Below are 15483 nucleotides of genomic sequence, written 5' to 3' on the forward strand. Positions count from 1 at the left end.
TACCAGCCGTGGCTCATAAAGGGCCAGCTGATCCCTAGACTACTTGACAATATCAGAAGAGCGTGAGAACCATCACCACCTTTACAGGGAACAGGTGTAAGTGCTCACAGGAAAAGGCTCAAGTGTACCCTGTTGACAGAAGTAAATGAGTGCTGGTGGTAGGGATGCTCGTACACGTGAGAAGATGGAGCAGCACTCTAGCAGGAATGCTTTTTTTCTGCAGAAGATGTGACCCTTCAGTACTTTTTGCATAGCCACCAGCAGGTATGTTGAGCGGGTCCAATTTCTCTCGGTACCAGGCTTTTTTTTCTCAAACAGTGGTTTAAGCAATGAGCTAAAGCTGCAGCCTTCCTTTTACTGCTGGGAGCTTTTTGTCTTGAGTCACTCTTCTCTTTCCTTAGGGCTTTATTTTTTTCTTTTAAAAACTCTTTAGTCTATTCTGTGTTTTGGTTCAGCTGTAGCTTGTGTGTGCTTTCCTCAACTTAGCACAGTAAACCAGTCCTGGTTCTCCTGGAATCTGGTGCTCACGACACTTTACTCTCTAACCTTGTTCAAACTCATCTTTTACCTACCTACATTGACCAGGCTAACAAAGGCTCAGTGTTCTTTTTTTTCCTACTGCTTTGTTTTACTGAGTTTTTGGCTGTTAAGTTGTGCTTTGACTGGATGTGAGAAAACAACACTGCTTATTTCTGTGTTTAGCAACTTCTCCATGAACAGAATGGGAAGTAGATGTTACCCATCTTCCATGTTCCTACCCGTGCGTGGGCCTGAAATACACATTGGTTATGACTCTAGTCTGTATTACATGATTGTAAAAAGGAAAAAAAAAAGGAACTGGAAAGGGTGAGCTTCTGAAACATATTGTGCTGTTCTAATTCTTCTGATCCCTGAGGAAAACTAATACGCAGCAAGGCATGTGAGGCTACTGCTAAACCTGTGGCTCAACTCTGTCCACTGAAAAGTTCATAGACATGACACCTATCATGACAACATCTGTTTGGGTGGTGGCTCACTTGTGGGATTTTCTTCGCCTCACGTGTATGCACAATGGCCTTTAAAATAACGGTGATAGACATGTATGCGCTTTTGCAATGATTCTCTCAATTGAGGAGAAGTAATGAATCCATGCTGTTATGAGTTCCTAAAAATGTCCCTCCGGGGCTAGGGTATCAGAAGATGTGAGCAGGAAAGCAAGCAGCATGATTGCAGAACTGCGCTCTGCTCCTAAGAAGTTTGAGGTCAAGGGTACTGTTTGAGGTTTGGGGGTGTTGGGGCTGTTTTCCTTGACTCCACTCGTTGAGCTTTCATCGAGGAAACCTTCATGTGATGTTAGAGATTTGTAGCCAGAGACTTTTTTGTTTAAAATACTTGCGTAACCCACATGTAAAGCTTGTGTGAGGCTTCTTTGGGTGAAGCAGAAGTTGCTTTAAATGGCACTTAAACCCATCTGCTTTGCTGGAAGGGCCTTTCTTTTATAGTGTATAGGATACATAAGTACATCTGTTTCTACTGCCTTTAGCCAATTTTTTTCCATCTGAGGAGGAAAAAAAAAAAAGGAAACTTCTGCTCTCTGGTGCCCCAATCCCCATGTCTTCCTACTCCTGCATGGAACTTCCCAAGCATTGGCATCCAGAGTTGGCTGGTTGCACGTGGTCCCAACGCTCAGAGTACTTCAGCCTGCTCTTGTGAAGCCAGGCAGGCTCCGAGGAAGGCTTTGCCCATGTATGTTGAATGTGCACAGAGGCTTGCCTTAATTTTGTCCACAGGCACGCAAGTGCTCGGATGAGCTGCGTGCCAGCAGAGCCCTTCCCACACAAGCCAGTACTGGAGGAGGAGCTCCTGCAGACATGCCGTGCAGCTGAGATATTTGGCTTCGTGATTTGTGGTGGGAGAAAGAGCCTCAGCACAGTTGCCTACTCATTCGGAGGCTCTAAAAACTGCCAGTTCTGATGCCCAAAAAGCGTCTGCCCCCACACCCTCTGGTGCTGCTGTGACTCTTTATTTTCTGCTGGGGGGACAAACAGCCCACTCCAGGCAGTAGCATAACAAGAGGGCGGGAAAAACATTCTTGGTGACCATAAAATGTGAAAGAAATATAGAAAAAATGGGGGGGTTGTCACTTCCGTAGGGATCTTGACCAGGAGGGTCTCAAGTTCTCCTCCAGGCACGCGTTTTCACTTTCAGCCCAGCAATGGTGCTCTCTGAACCAGTAACTCAAGGTTGATAACCATTACTTTAATGAACAGAGCTAAACCAAGAAGCCCATAGCAGTCTAAACATTTGTGTAGGTACAACTCCAGGGTTTTTTATCCCGTTTGGTTTGGATCATCCACTGGAGGAATATAACTCTCCCTACTGACTGAAGAGAGCCAGAAGGAGTTAAATAAAACCAATTAATCTCCCTGCAGAATGAGGACGCTAGTATTTGCTTTGTCCAAATTGCTTCTCCAGACTTCGAGATCTTCAGGATTGTTGTCTTCCCTTATCATGTATTTGTGGGCATCTGATATGAACTATCCAGTAGGAAGCGAGCAACTCTCATATGTGTTCTGATGTTTTTTTTTATTTTTTTTTTAATTTTTAATTTTTTTTGCCAGGCCCTGGGCTGTGTTCTTTTCTGGCAAAGATGCCTGGTAAGCCCCTGGGTCATGCCTGTCCCTATACTCCCAGTCAGGGCAGTGCCAGGCACACGCAAGTGTTATCTCCCAGTGCTGAGTTCCATTCTTGCCCTCTGGTGAGATGTGGCGAGTTTTGAGGTTTTCCCAGCCGTCAAAGCCAAAAAGCTTGGTTTTGCACGGGTCTTCAAAGATCCTCCTCAAGTATGTTCCTCAAAGCCCTGGAGAAAGTGGCACGGATAAGGATAATTAAAAGGAATATATATATTTCATTGGCTTTTCTAGACATCAATCATATATTTTCTGAATGAGAACTACTGGAAAGTGACATTTATGGCTCCAGCATTATGTGTCTGACATCCTACAGAGTAGTGATTCCCATAGAAAAGGCTTTTGTGTCTGGAAAGCGTTTCCTCCCCTTAAACTTCTTAATAGACAGCGTTTGCTTGATGTTTGGGCGTGCACATTAAATCCTTTATGTTGTCAGTCCCTGGGGAGCCTCCAAAGGCACCAAATAACTTTGAGTAGTGCCTCCAAAGCATGCGGCATGCTGGGTCCTGTGCTCCTTCCTGCTAACCGGAGAGATTAGCAGAGCCCTAGCTCTTTATTCCCCCCACAGAGAGGGGTATTTTGTGCTGGGGAGCCAAGTCTCTAGAAATCCATGGGTTTCAGAGGCTTGAAAGGAAGCTGTAACTCCAAGCTGTCTTCGTTCTCCGTGGAAACTTGTTCCTGTGCAGTGCACATCCCTCCACTGCATAATGCTAGGAACTAGTCTAGATGCGAGTCCTCTTTGGCAGAAGTTGTCTTAGTTCCTGGTATAGGGGGTGAAGGAATAAGAAGAGAATCATCTCTAATTAGACAAGCCTTCATTTTTCAGCCTGTAAATAGAATTCAGGAGAGATCTGGCATATTCAAGGAGGAGGGGGGAATAGAAGCCTGAATTTCAAGCATAATTAGAACTTGGCATATATCTGTATATGTCAAAGGAATGCTGAGACGTCTTGTGAGCTGTGTCCCAGGCCTGGCCACTCTGAAGGAGTGAACAGTATTCTCCCCAGCCCTAGGGTCCTTGCTGGGCTCCGTGCTCCAAAGGGCAGCAGAGATTGCAGGTGGGGAACCCTCCAGCACGATTAAGCTTCTTGCTGCTGAGTACCAGGCTGGTAGAATTCAAAACAGCTGGCAAACCTATGGGGATTCAGCTGTGTAGGCCATTCTATAGGGATGGGGGTGTTTTAGAGATTTAAAATTTATTTATTTTTTAAATGCTTCACCCTGACAATTCAAAATGAGTGTCAGGCTTATGTGTATGTATGTATGTATATATATATATATTTTTTTTTTCTTTTTTCAATCTTAGCCAGCTGAAGTTTTTATTTCTGCACTTAAATACGTACTGTGGTTGCTTTTAGAAATGATTGCATGGAGACAACCTGATCTGCGACACACATCTTGGGTAACTCCTTGATAAGAAAGAACTAATCTCATGCTCCACCACAGCCAGTTATGTATTTCTGTTGGTTTCTGATCAAGCAAATGTGTGAAATTCAAAACAGGAGTGCTGACAGCTATTGTGCTGATTGGGGAATAGTGAAATACACAGGCTCTGAAAATAACAATATCACGTCTTTCTGCAGTTGTTGAGGTGGAGGCTGCCAGTTGATGGCCTGCAGCTCAGACACAGCCTGTTCCTAGATGCTTCTGTTCTGTTACATCATAGAATAAGGTTTCTTGTCCAGCACAGCAGTCAGTAAGTTGAGTGTCCTGCCTGAGCTGGCTGAAGGTAAAGTCCATTTTCTATGCGCTGTGTGGTACGTTGTAAATGAAACAGGGATGTGAAGGGATTGGAGGAGTATAGAGGAAAGATCTGGCACAGCTCCAGCTCTGGCTCTGCTGTGCTCCTGGGTGGATCCAGGAGATTCACCTTGCCCAAAGGCCAAGTGCACTTTAATGAGGAGAACACGTTTTTCTGCGTAAATTCAGCAAGGTTTTTCTGATTGGCTAAAATGAGGTGAAATCCTTTCTCCTTTTAAGGCATTGAACATATGAAAGCTCGTAAGGAATTTGGAGGGACTGGCTGCATCAGCTTCCAAACGGTGCCACGGGCTGAGCTTCACCACTGGAACTGGAGCTCGCTGGTGGGCACTGGTCATAGGGCTGGGAGGTTTGGGTAGAAGCACTGCTTGACCAGAGCCATTGGTGGGCATGCCCAAGCACTGCAGTGGCAGCCACCAGTGCCACCACTGCCTGCCATCCTCATGCCCCAAAATGTGAGCAGCTGAAGCACGTACTACAGAGCTGTCAGGAGCAAACTTTGTAAACTGCATTGTCATGGAGACAGTATGGATCAGCTGAAGGAGCATATGGTTCTTTACTCCTTCGAGCTATCACTGGAAGGAGTAGACTGAGGAATATATTTAGTGTTTTCTTTTCAGCAGATGACTAAAGATAAGGAAATAAAATTAGTTTGAGAAAATCCTCCTCCTTCTCTATGGGAAGTTGGCTGCTGTTCACTCTGCGTTAGAAAAATATTACAGAGATCTCTTGTTTTACAGCTGATCACTGATAGGCATTTTGGAAAGGTCAGATCTGAGAGCCGCTCTTCACAGATGCATGAAGGAAAACACGAGTGTCTTTTTTTTTTCCTTGAAATTATATGGATTTGCTGCTCTTAAAAGCAGGGTCAGTGTGTGATCTTTAAAGCCAATTCTTCCTAAAGACTCTGGGGATCTCAGCTGTACCCTCTTGCTTAGGATCACATGGCAGCTCTGGGGCATGCTAGGGGTTCTCCTCGTGGGGTTTGTAATGCATTTGGTAGGGCTGTGGTGGAAATAAGGAAGCCCTTTGTCTCACACTTGGAAAGAGATGCACTCAGCTAAAAAAAGACCGTGAAATTGTTGATGATATCACTATTTTTCAAGAAAGGTTTGTTTTAGGAAAGGGGAAAGACATTTTTGTTTAAGAAACAAACAAAAGCATCATGTAAAAATAATTGACCAGCTTTTTGAACTCATTCATAATCAACTGGACCACTGTATTTCGAATAAGCTAGACAGCAGATAAAAGTATCTAATTAGACTTCAGCAGTCAGCCCTCGAATGGGAACAGTATGAGTATAATTCACTCACTAATTAACATTTTGAGTGAACAATGGATTATTCTCTGCCTTTATTTGTGCTCAGAAGGGATGGCCTGACTGCAGTATCCCAACTGGAATTACTTGAGGCAAAATGTTTCCATTGCCAGGCTGAACCCTGTGGCTCATGTGGAAGAGGGTGATAGGAAATTCCTTCCAGCTGGTTGTGGTCTGCTTGGGAGCAGTTATATTCTTTCCCCATCGTGTACAAATTAGCGTTGTATCTGAAGAATTTCAGGGTTTACCCAGTGATACCTGTCTATGTAGGAGAAACAAGGCAGAAACGGAGAGATGCTGGCTGGTGCAGTTCTCACTGCAGTCCCAACCAGCAGATGGAAAGGAAAGGGGGGTGTACAGATAGCTGAAAAGCTGCAAACAGACCCTTCCTGACAGGAAACTCTTTCTATTGTTTCTTCTCTCTCACGGGCAGGTATGGGACCTGGGGTCAGGGGAGAGGATATCATGCAGACCTGCTTCTTGCTCTCCTCCAGATCTGGGGTGCTGGGCAAGAACTTGTCTGCCTGAGCAGAAGGAGAAGGGGGGTTAGAAACATCAAAACCAGAACGACACAAGAATAACTTTGGCTGTGATTCAGCGCATGCAAATTTGACTTTACTGGGACTAGGTGTTTTGGTGGACTGTGACCTTCTTACACGTTCTTCCACAAAACTGTATCCATTTTGCACTTGGTCTTTTTTGATCACAAAACTGTCTATTTTGGTGTAAATGGTGCTACAGACTACTTAACCGGAGCGCTAAATAGGATGTGGATAAGACTGTGAAGCTGAGCAACCAAAAGAGGGGAGGTGCTTGAATTGACAGTGCCAAACACTTGAAGTTTGGCCAAGTTTTCTGTATCTCAAAACCAGTACTTGTAATGGGACTTACTGCTCCGTGATGGGTGATGCTATATACCAACAGAAGGCGTGTATTACACAATGGAACTTGATGGTTTTAACCACGTGTATAATTAGTGATAGCAACTTGGTAATGGTAACACTGAGAAATACTTTTGCCATCTCTTCTTTACATTAAATTGAATCTTTCCCAAGGAGGAAAATCTAGGAGGCACTAGTCAGTCACTGACTCACTCTCAGCTGCCTCTTTGCTAAACCCTGAATGTATGCCATAGTAAGTTATTTGTCACAGTGACTCAGCATTGTAGGCTCCTTTTTAATTTCTCTCTCTCACCACAGAGCCAAGAAAATCTCCCACCTCCCCATGCCGTATGCTACTGAGATTGCAGTTTGTATCATCGGCCAAAGGATAAAAAATTTAAATTTGTGCTAGGAGCCTTATAAGGGCATTAACACTTGCGTTTGGGTTGGACGTCACTATGGCAAGCAAAGGAGAGGTGCCAATAATAGATCCCCGGTGTTTGTACATCGCACAGTGACTATTTGTGCCATCCGTGGGAAACGGAGTGATATGCCAGACGGTGAAGTGTTTCATTTAGCCCCAGTCATGGGGGCCGGTCCCGCACACAGCTTTGCTCAGTCGTGTGTCCCCGCTCCTGCAGAGCTCAGCCAGCGTCTGCCATGAGGAAGAGGAGGAGGAAGGCGGTGAGACCGGCACTCAGGTCGGCCCCATGCCTGGCCCTGCTGTCAGGCAACTCCCTTCAGCCCCAAAAACTCAAACAGCACTGACCCTGAGCTATGGCAATGCAAGTCTACATTTCTGCCCTGGCCACGTTAGGCTGTTGTAGTGTCTTGCCCATGGGACAGGAGCGTGAAGGCAGTGCCCCTGCTGCTAGGGGCACAGGAAAGCAGGAGAGTGTGGCTGTGTCTCTGCCAAGTGCTTCCTCATGGCATCATTTTGTTTGCTCAGTTAATGACCTGCTTTCCTACAGCTCCTTCCCTCAGGCCTTATTGGCCACAGGTGTGACCAGTGGAAAATTTATACCTCAGGAAAGGAAGCCACACACTGCCATGGTTACTAAGACACGGGGCTCAACTCATTGCGGCTTGCTCTGTATCTATCCACTGTGAGCAGCATGAGGATCAGAGCAACTAGTGAGGATTCTCTTGAATGGGGAGGGAGGGGGGGATCCTATAAGCAAAGGTGCACAAATACTCTGAGTGGGGAGCACATTTGGCAAATTGTTTTGTATTTTAGTTCCAGCCAATACAAACTACTCAAAGCTCAGTCAGAGGATGTTTGAATGAAGTTAGAATCAAATCCATCCATCTCCTTGGTTGTCATGGTAAGAGTATGGTTCTTGATTAAAAATTAATGTGGCTAATGAAGGAAGACCAAAACCATTTCCACTCTGTGCCCTACATGATGGGTGATGATTGAAAGGGGAAAAAAGATTAATCAAATTACAGTAGTATTTACATGCCTGCAAATGGAACCCCAAGTTACACTGACTTCCTTCCCAGCTATTTTATGATTAAGTTGTTTAGGTAAGAACACACCATGCTTCCTCAACCCTCAGTTCCTCTCTGTGCTGTGAGGGTTGCTGCCTGATGGGGAGAGCTGTGTGCAGGGCATTTGGGAGCCCCACATACAGGTTGCTTGCCAGCACACGGCCAAGTACCTTGCAGTATGCCAGGCACCAGCTGCTGCTTCCTAGCCAGAGTTTTGCACAAATGAAATTGCTGTGAGCTATGCTCGGCTTTGAGGCTCCATGCTGGCCAGACAGGCAGGAGGATGGCTGTGCTCCTCTCCCTGGCGGGTGGCATGGCTTTAGCTTCTGGAATTTTCAGGACTGCTTTCTGTGCTGGTGAGGACAGAGCGAGCTCTCACAGTTGACATGCAATCCATCAAGAAGCTTCCCAGATCACCCCCATGCCAAGGCGTAGAGACCAGGCAGCTCAACAGAGCTGTGCATGGACTGTTTTCTCCCTGAATCCTCCCTGCTCTTCCCTTCCTTGTTATTTGAGCATTTATCTAGGAGATGCGAAGGTCAAGTATATTGGCCTGTAAATGAAGGTGGTGTATGCTTTGTGTCAGCTGGGAAACCGGGTGAGCAGCAGGCTGTCAGAGTTGCTTCACAATCGGTGAATTCCCTGCTCCAGGCTCATCTGAAACACCGATTTTGAATTCCAGGGAAAGTGTTCTGAGGCCAGGAGAAGAGTAAATAACATGTCAGCCTTGAAAGCCCCAGCTGCGCATGCCCACCTGAATGTCAATAAGTGTGCGTGTATATATAGATGTGTATTTGTCACCACTGCATTTTTTCCATTGTATATGCAGTACTCCACTGGTGTCTGTCCGTGATGCTGCATATTGCAAGTGTCTGGCTATGCTGTGTGCTGGCTCTGGAGTTAAGAGGAGAAGCAAAACATCTGAAGTATGTTACTGAAATAGTGACCAAAGCTGAAAAAAATGTCTGACTCCCAGGTTACTGAAATGTTAGAAATACTCTTTTGTCAGGTCTTGGAACATGTTGTTTCCTGAAGCTGCTTATTCACAGCCCTCCAGTGTTGAAATGCTGGCAGGGGGGTCTCCATCAACAGAGCTGCTGGATTCTTTGTGTCCTGGCAGGGCTTCCCTCGGGCCCACCATGTCACCAGCAGTACCCCAACAATATCAAGCACTCCTTCCTTTCTTTGCAATGCTCAGTCATTCTTTTGTCTTCTGTGACCTTTCAGCTGGAAACATCTAGAGTGCAGGAACTAGCTGAGTACGCAGTCATCTTGTGCATACAGAGGTAACGCTACAGGAGTTTGTTCTCTGAAGAAAATGATACAAATCCCTGGAAAAAGACGATGATAGTGTTCACACTGCTATTGAAACTTTAAGCATTTTTTGGTAGTCATCTCTGTTCTCTGTAAGTGGCAAAATATTTTTAGCTTTTCTTCTCTGATTTATAGCCACATTAATGTTTTGGAAGACGGGGCTCATCTGCTCTATAAGTGAGTGATCATCCTTCTGGTGATGCCCTAAGAACTGAGGCTCTGTGGCGCTCATGTGGTGGGTTGAAGTGACCTGCAGAAGGGGGAGGCATTGCTAGAAATCTTCCTTCCGAGCACCCCTTGGATAAGAGGGAGGTGGAGGCCTAGTGGGCCACTGCTGCCTGGCATCGTGTCCCCTCCTCTGCAGACGCAGTGCCTGGGATTTGCTTTAGTGGCATGAAGTGTCTCTTGCTCTGTACAATGCTCAGCTCAACAGATGATCTCTAAATTAAATGTATGAGCTTCTCACTACACTTTGTGATGACAAAACGAGCAATGGTTTGTGAACTCAACCTAAAGTTTAGCTTTGCTCTCTGCAAAGAACTGCAAGCCATCTGGTCAAGAAGCAAGGCTCTGAGCTCCTTCTTTGTTCCCATTAGACTATTTGGGCTGTTCTTGCATCTTCTGTAACAGCTACAGTTATGGATGCATCAACCAGCCTTAACCTATGCTGGTGGGGCCCTGCGCTGGCCACCTCAGCCACCGTGTGGGCAGGTCCTTGGAGCAGGCCTGGCTGACACTTTGTGGGCAGGAAAAGCCCTCCTCAGTACCTTCCTGGTATTTCTAAGCAGAGTCAGGCCAGAGCTGCTGCCAGCACTAATGCTTCGCACCCGGCTTAAACCTTGCGTTGATTGTGTGAACAAATTTTCAGTCTTTCCACTTTGAGAATCTAGAAACTGAGGCATACAGCCAAGGAAACTCTTCCCCTGTGTGCATGATTGCAGAACCTTTAATTTCTAGATGAGCTTTCTGGCTGCACATTCTCAAGGAATGCTCCTTTTGTTATGCTGGCTGCTCCCAGACAGGGCCCAGCTGCTGTGTGGCCACTGGGGCAGCACTGGGCTGTTCCACACAGCATAACGTGGACGCAAGCAGAGGGTGGGACAAAGGGATGTATCCAGGGCTGGAAAGTAGAGCAGTGAAGTGCTGTGGGCACCCCAGGATGCTGGCAGGCCAGGGGATGCTCCCTGGAGTACTGCTGTTTACAGCTTGCAGGCAGCAGGGGCTGCACTTCTTAATGCCTGTGATAAAACGGGCATCCAGCCCTGCAAGAGGTGAGATTATCTTTGCTGGAGATGACCTTGTGGATGTCACCCTCAGTCATTGGAAAGCTTTCATGTCAGATTGATTTTTTTCTGTGCGAGAAGCAGGCTTGCTTTCTCATGCGGCAGTTTGTTCAGAGGGCCGTGGGCTGCCTGAACCTTTGCCACTAATGCTGTCACCCTCTAATAAAGGCATTGATTTGTAGCATGGAGCTGGGATACCTGGGACAGCTGTCACTCTGCCCCAAAGTCATAAATCGTCGTGGCCTCCCTCATCTGCCAGTCCTCTGTGATTAAAGCGAGAGCTCCTCTGAGCAATGAATCACAGCAGCTCATAGGCATTCGCTTGCCACTTACTGCTGCAGCCCACTCTGCGTGTTGTCCAGGCACCGTTTGCCTGACATAAACAATAGATAAGATGTCAAACGTACAGAATTTCTCTGGAAGGAAACAGCAATGATCTCCGCAGCTCCAGGTTTCTTCTTTCCTTTTAAGCTTGGAAATTAAATGTGGGGGTTCTCCAAAACCAACATAAAAACACTTGGGTGGTTGGCACTTTCCTTTGTTTGTGCATATAGAACACGTTTCGGTGCAGCAGGGAGAGAGATGCTGTTAATATCTAGTACTAAGCATGCAAATTACTACTAGGTTTTGTGTAAGCAATTTAGAACCCCTTGGTTTTTTCCACAGTGCTCCCTTCTATTTATCAGTTTCTTCCCTGTACCTTTCTGCTCACCTGCGTCTTCATTCATCATTCATTTACACAGCCATTCTGAGTATCAGAAACCAATTTCCTCCCTGAACCTGGTCCTGTACCAAAGCAATGCTACCCCGCATGAAAGCAATGTTATGAAGCTATATGCTGTTCTGAGCAGAGGAGTGTGTCGCAGGAGGTGGATTAAGACTAAAAAGAAGACAGAACTCTGTGTTTCATGGAATAAGTCTTGTTTTGAGCTCAGCATCCCTCCACAACAGAAAAATAGATGCTTTCCATTTAGTTCTCCCACGCAGGTTTTGCAAACTGTCGTCAAGCCACACGTCAAGGTAATGGACACTGAAGTTTGACTCGTGCTTTTGTTCTCCTCTAGCTCCTGTGTCCCCAATGTCTCTCTCCGCTCAGACAAGTTAACAGGCCCCAGCCCACCCAACAAGCAGCTGGCGAGTAGCTCCCTGTGCCGCATGTGGCTCTGCTGCTGATTCACTGCCTTGACAGAGATCCAAGGGCCCCACTTCGCACTCCCTCCAGGGCGTGCGTGCGTCTGCATGCAAGCACGCCACAGGCAGCCCGTGCTTCAGCCCTATCTGCAGATAGCGAATGTAAATCACCGCAGTGTTGCACAACCACTGCGTTATATCTGTGCAAATCGGTCAGTCTGCTCACCTGCACGAGTGCTTGCTCCCGTGTCTCTGCCTGGTGCATCCTGTGCTGGTGTTAATGACTTCAGCCACCTGGCCCCTCCACAAGGTAAGGAGCTCTTGATATCTTCTTGGAGGTAGGGTTGGGGGAGCTGATGGATGTTGGGTTTGGAGTTGTCCTGGAACATCCAGGTTTGCATTGCGTGCCCCCACCTCTCGCTGACACCTGCATCCTTGCATAGGATGTGTAGATGTAGGACGTGGAGGCGAGATTTGCTGTGGTGGCTCTTACACCACGTGCTGCTCTAGGTTTACAGAAAGAAGTGTCCTTACTGCTTTCAGGGGCAATGTGCTGTTCACTGGCCAAGTGAGAAGACCTTTGCAAATCTAGCCACAAATTACTCGTGAGAAATGACAATCATGCCTTGAAATTGTTGCTGTCAGCTTTAGTGTTCTAATGTTGCTTTGGTTCTGCTACGGTTGAGGAAACATACTTCCCAGGAGCTTCATGTCCTGCTCTTGCAGCCTTGCTTACTCCCACAACACAGCAGGAGCCGTACGCAGGAAGGGATCTGACCCATAGAAGAGCGTGACAGAGACTTGAAGTACTCCTGGTGTCTTCCACTCTATCTCATGCTAAATGACTGCCCCATCCATGTTCTTGCTGTAGCAACCCTGCCGTCACTTCTCCTCCAGCATACAGGTTTCAGATAGCCCTTTGCAACTTACAGAGCTCTTGGAGCTGAGTAAGAACACATTTATAGTGTTGCTATCAGATGCAGCTGAAGGAACTGGGATTGCTCAGTCTAGAGAAGAGAAGGCTCTTTTGCTTTCTATAACTATCTGAAAGTAGGTAGTAGTAAGGTGAGGGTCAGTTTCTTCTCCGAGGTAACGGTGATAGTACAAGAGATAGTGGCCTCAAGTTGCACCAGGGAAGGTTCAGGTTGGATATTCTCAGAAGGAGCGGTGAGGCATTGATACAAGCTGCCCAGGGTGGTGTGGAGTCACTGTCTCTGGAGGTGTTCAGGAACCATGGAGATGTGATACTGAGGGACATGATCAGTTGCCATGGTGGGGATGGGTTGAAGTTAGACTTGGGGATCTTAGTGGTCTTCTCCAACCTCAATGACTCTATGGTTCTATGAGCCATTCTGTAACCTCTGATTCTTATCCTTTATATCATTGTATTTCCATTCTGTTTTGTAGTCAGATTTAACATGCACATAAAAGTGTATGTGCGTACATAAATGAGTTATTCATGTACATGTCTGGAAAGGTCGGGAAGCAGCAGGCCAGGATGCTGCCCAGCATTCTGCTCTAGCACACAGTATTCCTGTTTTGTGCAGCCACAACCCTCAGGGCTGGAGCTCTCATGCCATTCCCACAGGTGCTAACCCTGCCTCTCCTCTGCCCTGCAGCAGGACAGCCTGGCATCCCTGGCACCAGCAAGGAAACACAGCAATGACAGAAGCCATAGCCTGCCTGCCTTCCCTACTCTAAGCATGGCCGTGTCTCTGTAAGGTAAGTCTGGAAAGACTCGTGTCATCCCTGCCTCAAGTGCTCTGGGAGGAGGAGTGGATTGCAAGGGCTGCCATCCAAGCACAAGGCTCTGATTTCAATCTCTTCCCAAGAATTTTGCTCTGTGCTGTCGGCAGCACCTGGAGATGACTACTCTCACCTGCAGCCTCCACACATCTGAGGTGTTCTGGTGGCCCCCATCTCTTCCCAGCTGCTGCCATACCCACTAGCATGGCATTTCCCACTGTCCCTAATGGGCCTCTTGCCATCCACTCCACTCCCTTCTAGAGGAGCCTGGCCAGCAGCAATTAAGCAGCAAGCCAGGCCACAAAATGGTACAAAATGGCACCTGTTGGGATGGGGAGGGTTGGTGATAGGGCTTAGCATATCGGGCTCATTTGCTGCACATGGGTGTCAGCACAGACCCCTCTCTGCAGTTGGGCTTGAGAGTATCAGACTACCTGCTGGCACTTCTGGGCTGTGTGTGTTCATAAATACAAGTGGAGGGGAATAAGCTCTACTAGTGACTTTGCACAGTAAAAACCTTTTATAAAGGATCAACCAGAAAAGGTAGTATTTAATTAGCTCCATCGAATTATCAGTACAGAAAAGTGATGGCTGGAGTGGCTTGAGCTGTTGTAGGCTGGCTTCCTTTGTTGTGTCAGCAGGAGGACTGAGGCAGGGCAGACAGGTCCCAGCCCTGTGCAGCACGGCTCGGCCCCACAGAACCATTGATCTAGAGCAGCTCAGGGTTCAGCCTGTGCTATTCAGACCCCATTAAAGGCTTTTTGGGTAGTTATACATCATTAATTAACCATGCGACTGTTGACTGAATCATTTCGTCTTACTGTCGCTGTCATTTGCATTGCTCTACTCTTTGAGAATGTTCTTTAGGCCAATACCCAAAATACGTTTTTGAGAGAGGCTGGGTGGTGAAGGAGGTGTCAAAATAGGACCAGGTGATTTATATGCTGCTGATTAAGTTTAAATAATTGAAAAGTGCTGGTATTCTATGACTTTCTTCCTCCTTACATACTTGCGATTAATCATTTGTTTTTCAGCCTAAGGTTTTCCTTCTAGATTTCACTCCCAGATTTTTCCTCCTGAGTTCTGCCATGTACTTTAGATTTACTGAGGATTACTCCTAAGCATGGCATGTCGAAAGATTTGTGAGAAAGCCGAGAATAAGATAAATGTGAGATTATGAGAGACAGCATCTTCACAGCAATTGTATCTTTCAGAGAGCAATCAGACCCACTGAAAGGCAGGGAAACCTCAGGCCAAGTTTCAGTTCAATATCACGTAACCAAGCACACCTCAGAGACAGAAATTACTAACAATGATGATAGTCATCTGGAGTTTTCCTAACAAATAATTTGGAGTGACTTTTATTGTAGTTATCTGAATCTTCACACCTCCTTTCCCTGGTAGTATCTGGGTTAATTTCTCTTCACATTAGAAAACAGGCTGCATTAAAAAAAAAAAAAATGAGTCACCAATAAAAGATGGGAAAACATTGGCATAGATCATCAGCTCTTCAGGCCCACTTGTTGTCCCAAGTGCTGATGGATGAAAAGCTGAGGGCGGAAGCGGGCACAGGGCACAGGAATCATGCTGTGACCCATGGGTGGATAAAAGCCTGAGGGAAAGCACCCTGAGCCCAAGAAGACTTAAAGCAGGCTGGAAAATCTGATTGCTGCTGTCTGCCAACGTTCTACTTTATCTTCTGATTTACCTTAACAACGAAAATTGTTTTACCCCCAAATTTATCATTGCTCCTTGTCAGTATTTTGCAGCTAGGCAGTAGGAGTGGGCACATATGCTTAAGATTATGACATAAATGCTTTTGCATGCATGTTTTCCCAGTGTCAAAATAACATACCTAGTGGGTATGGGGAGTCATTATCTATTTCTTA

General features: G+C 46.4%; 1 long non-coding RNA gene across 1 annotated transcript in view; it reads left to right on the top strand.

The window, feature by feature from the left end:
* Window positions 1–4348: 4348 nt before the first annotated feature.
* The window catches only part of LOC109367622, a 14971-nt gene continuing 3836 nt past the window's right edge, over window positions 4349–15483 (top strand). The window contains exons 1-2 of the long non-coding RNA XR_002114849.1: window positions 4349–4398; window positions 13468–13570. This is a non-coding gene — a long non-coding RNA (uncharacterized LOC109367622). The remainder of the gene's footprint in view (window positions 4399–13467; window positions 13571–15483) is intronic.

This window comes from Meleagris gallopavo, chromosome 5 (assembly GCF_000146605.3).
Source record: "Meleagris gallopavo isolate NT-WF06-2002-E0010 breed Aviagen turkey brand Nicholas breeding stock chromosome 5, Turkey_5.1, whole genome shotgun sequence".
Taxonomy (NCBI): domain Eukaryota; kingdom Metazoa; phylum Chordata; class Aves; order Galliformes; family Phasianidae; genus Meleagris; species Meleagris gallopavo.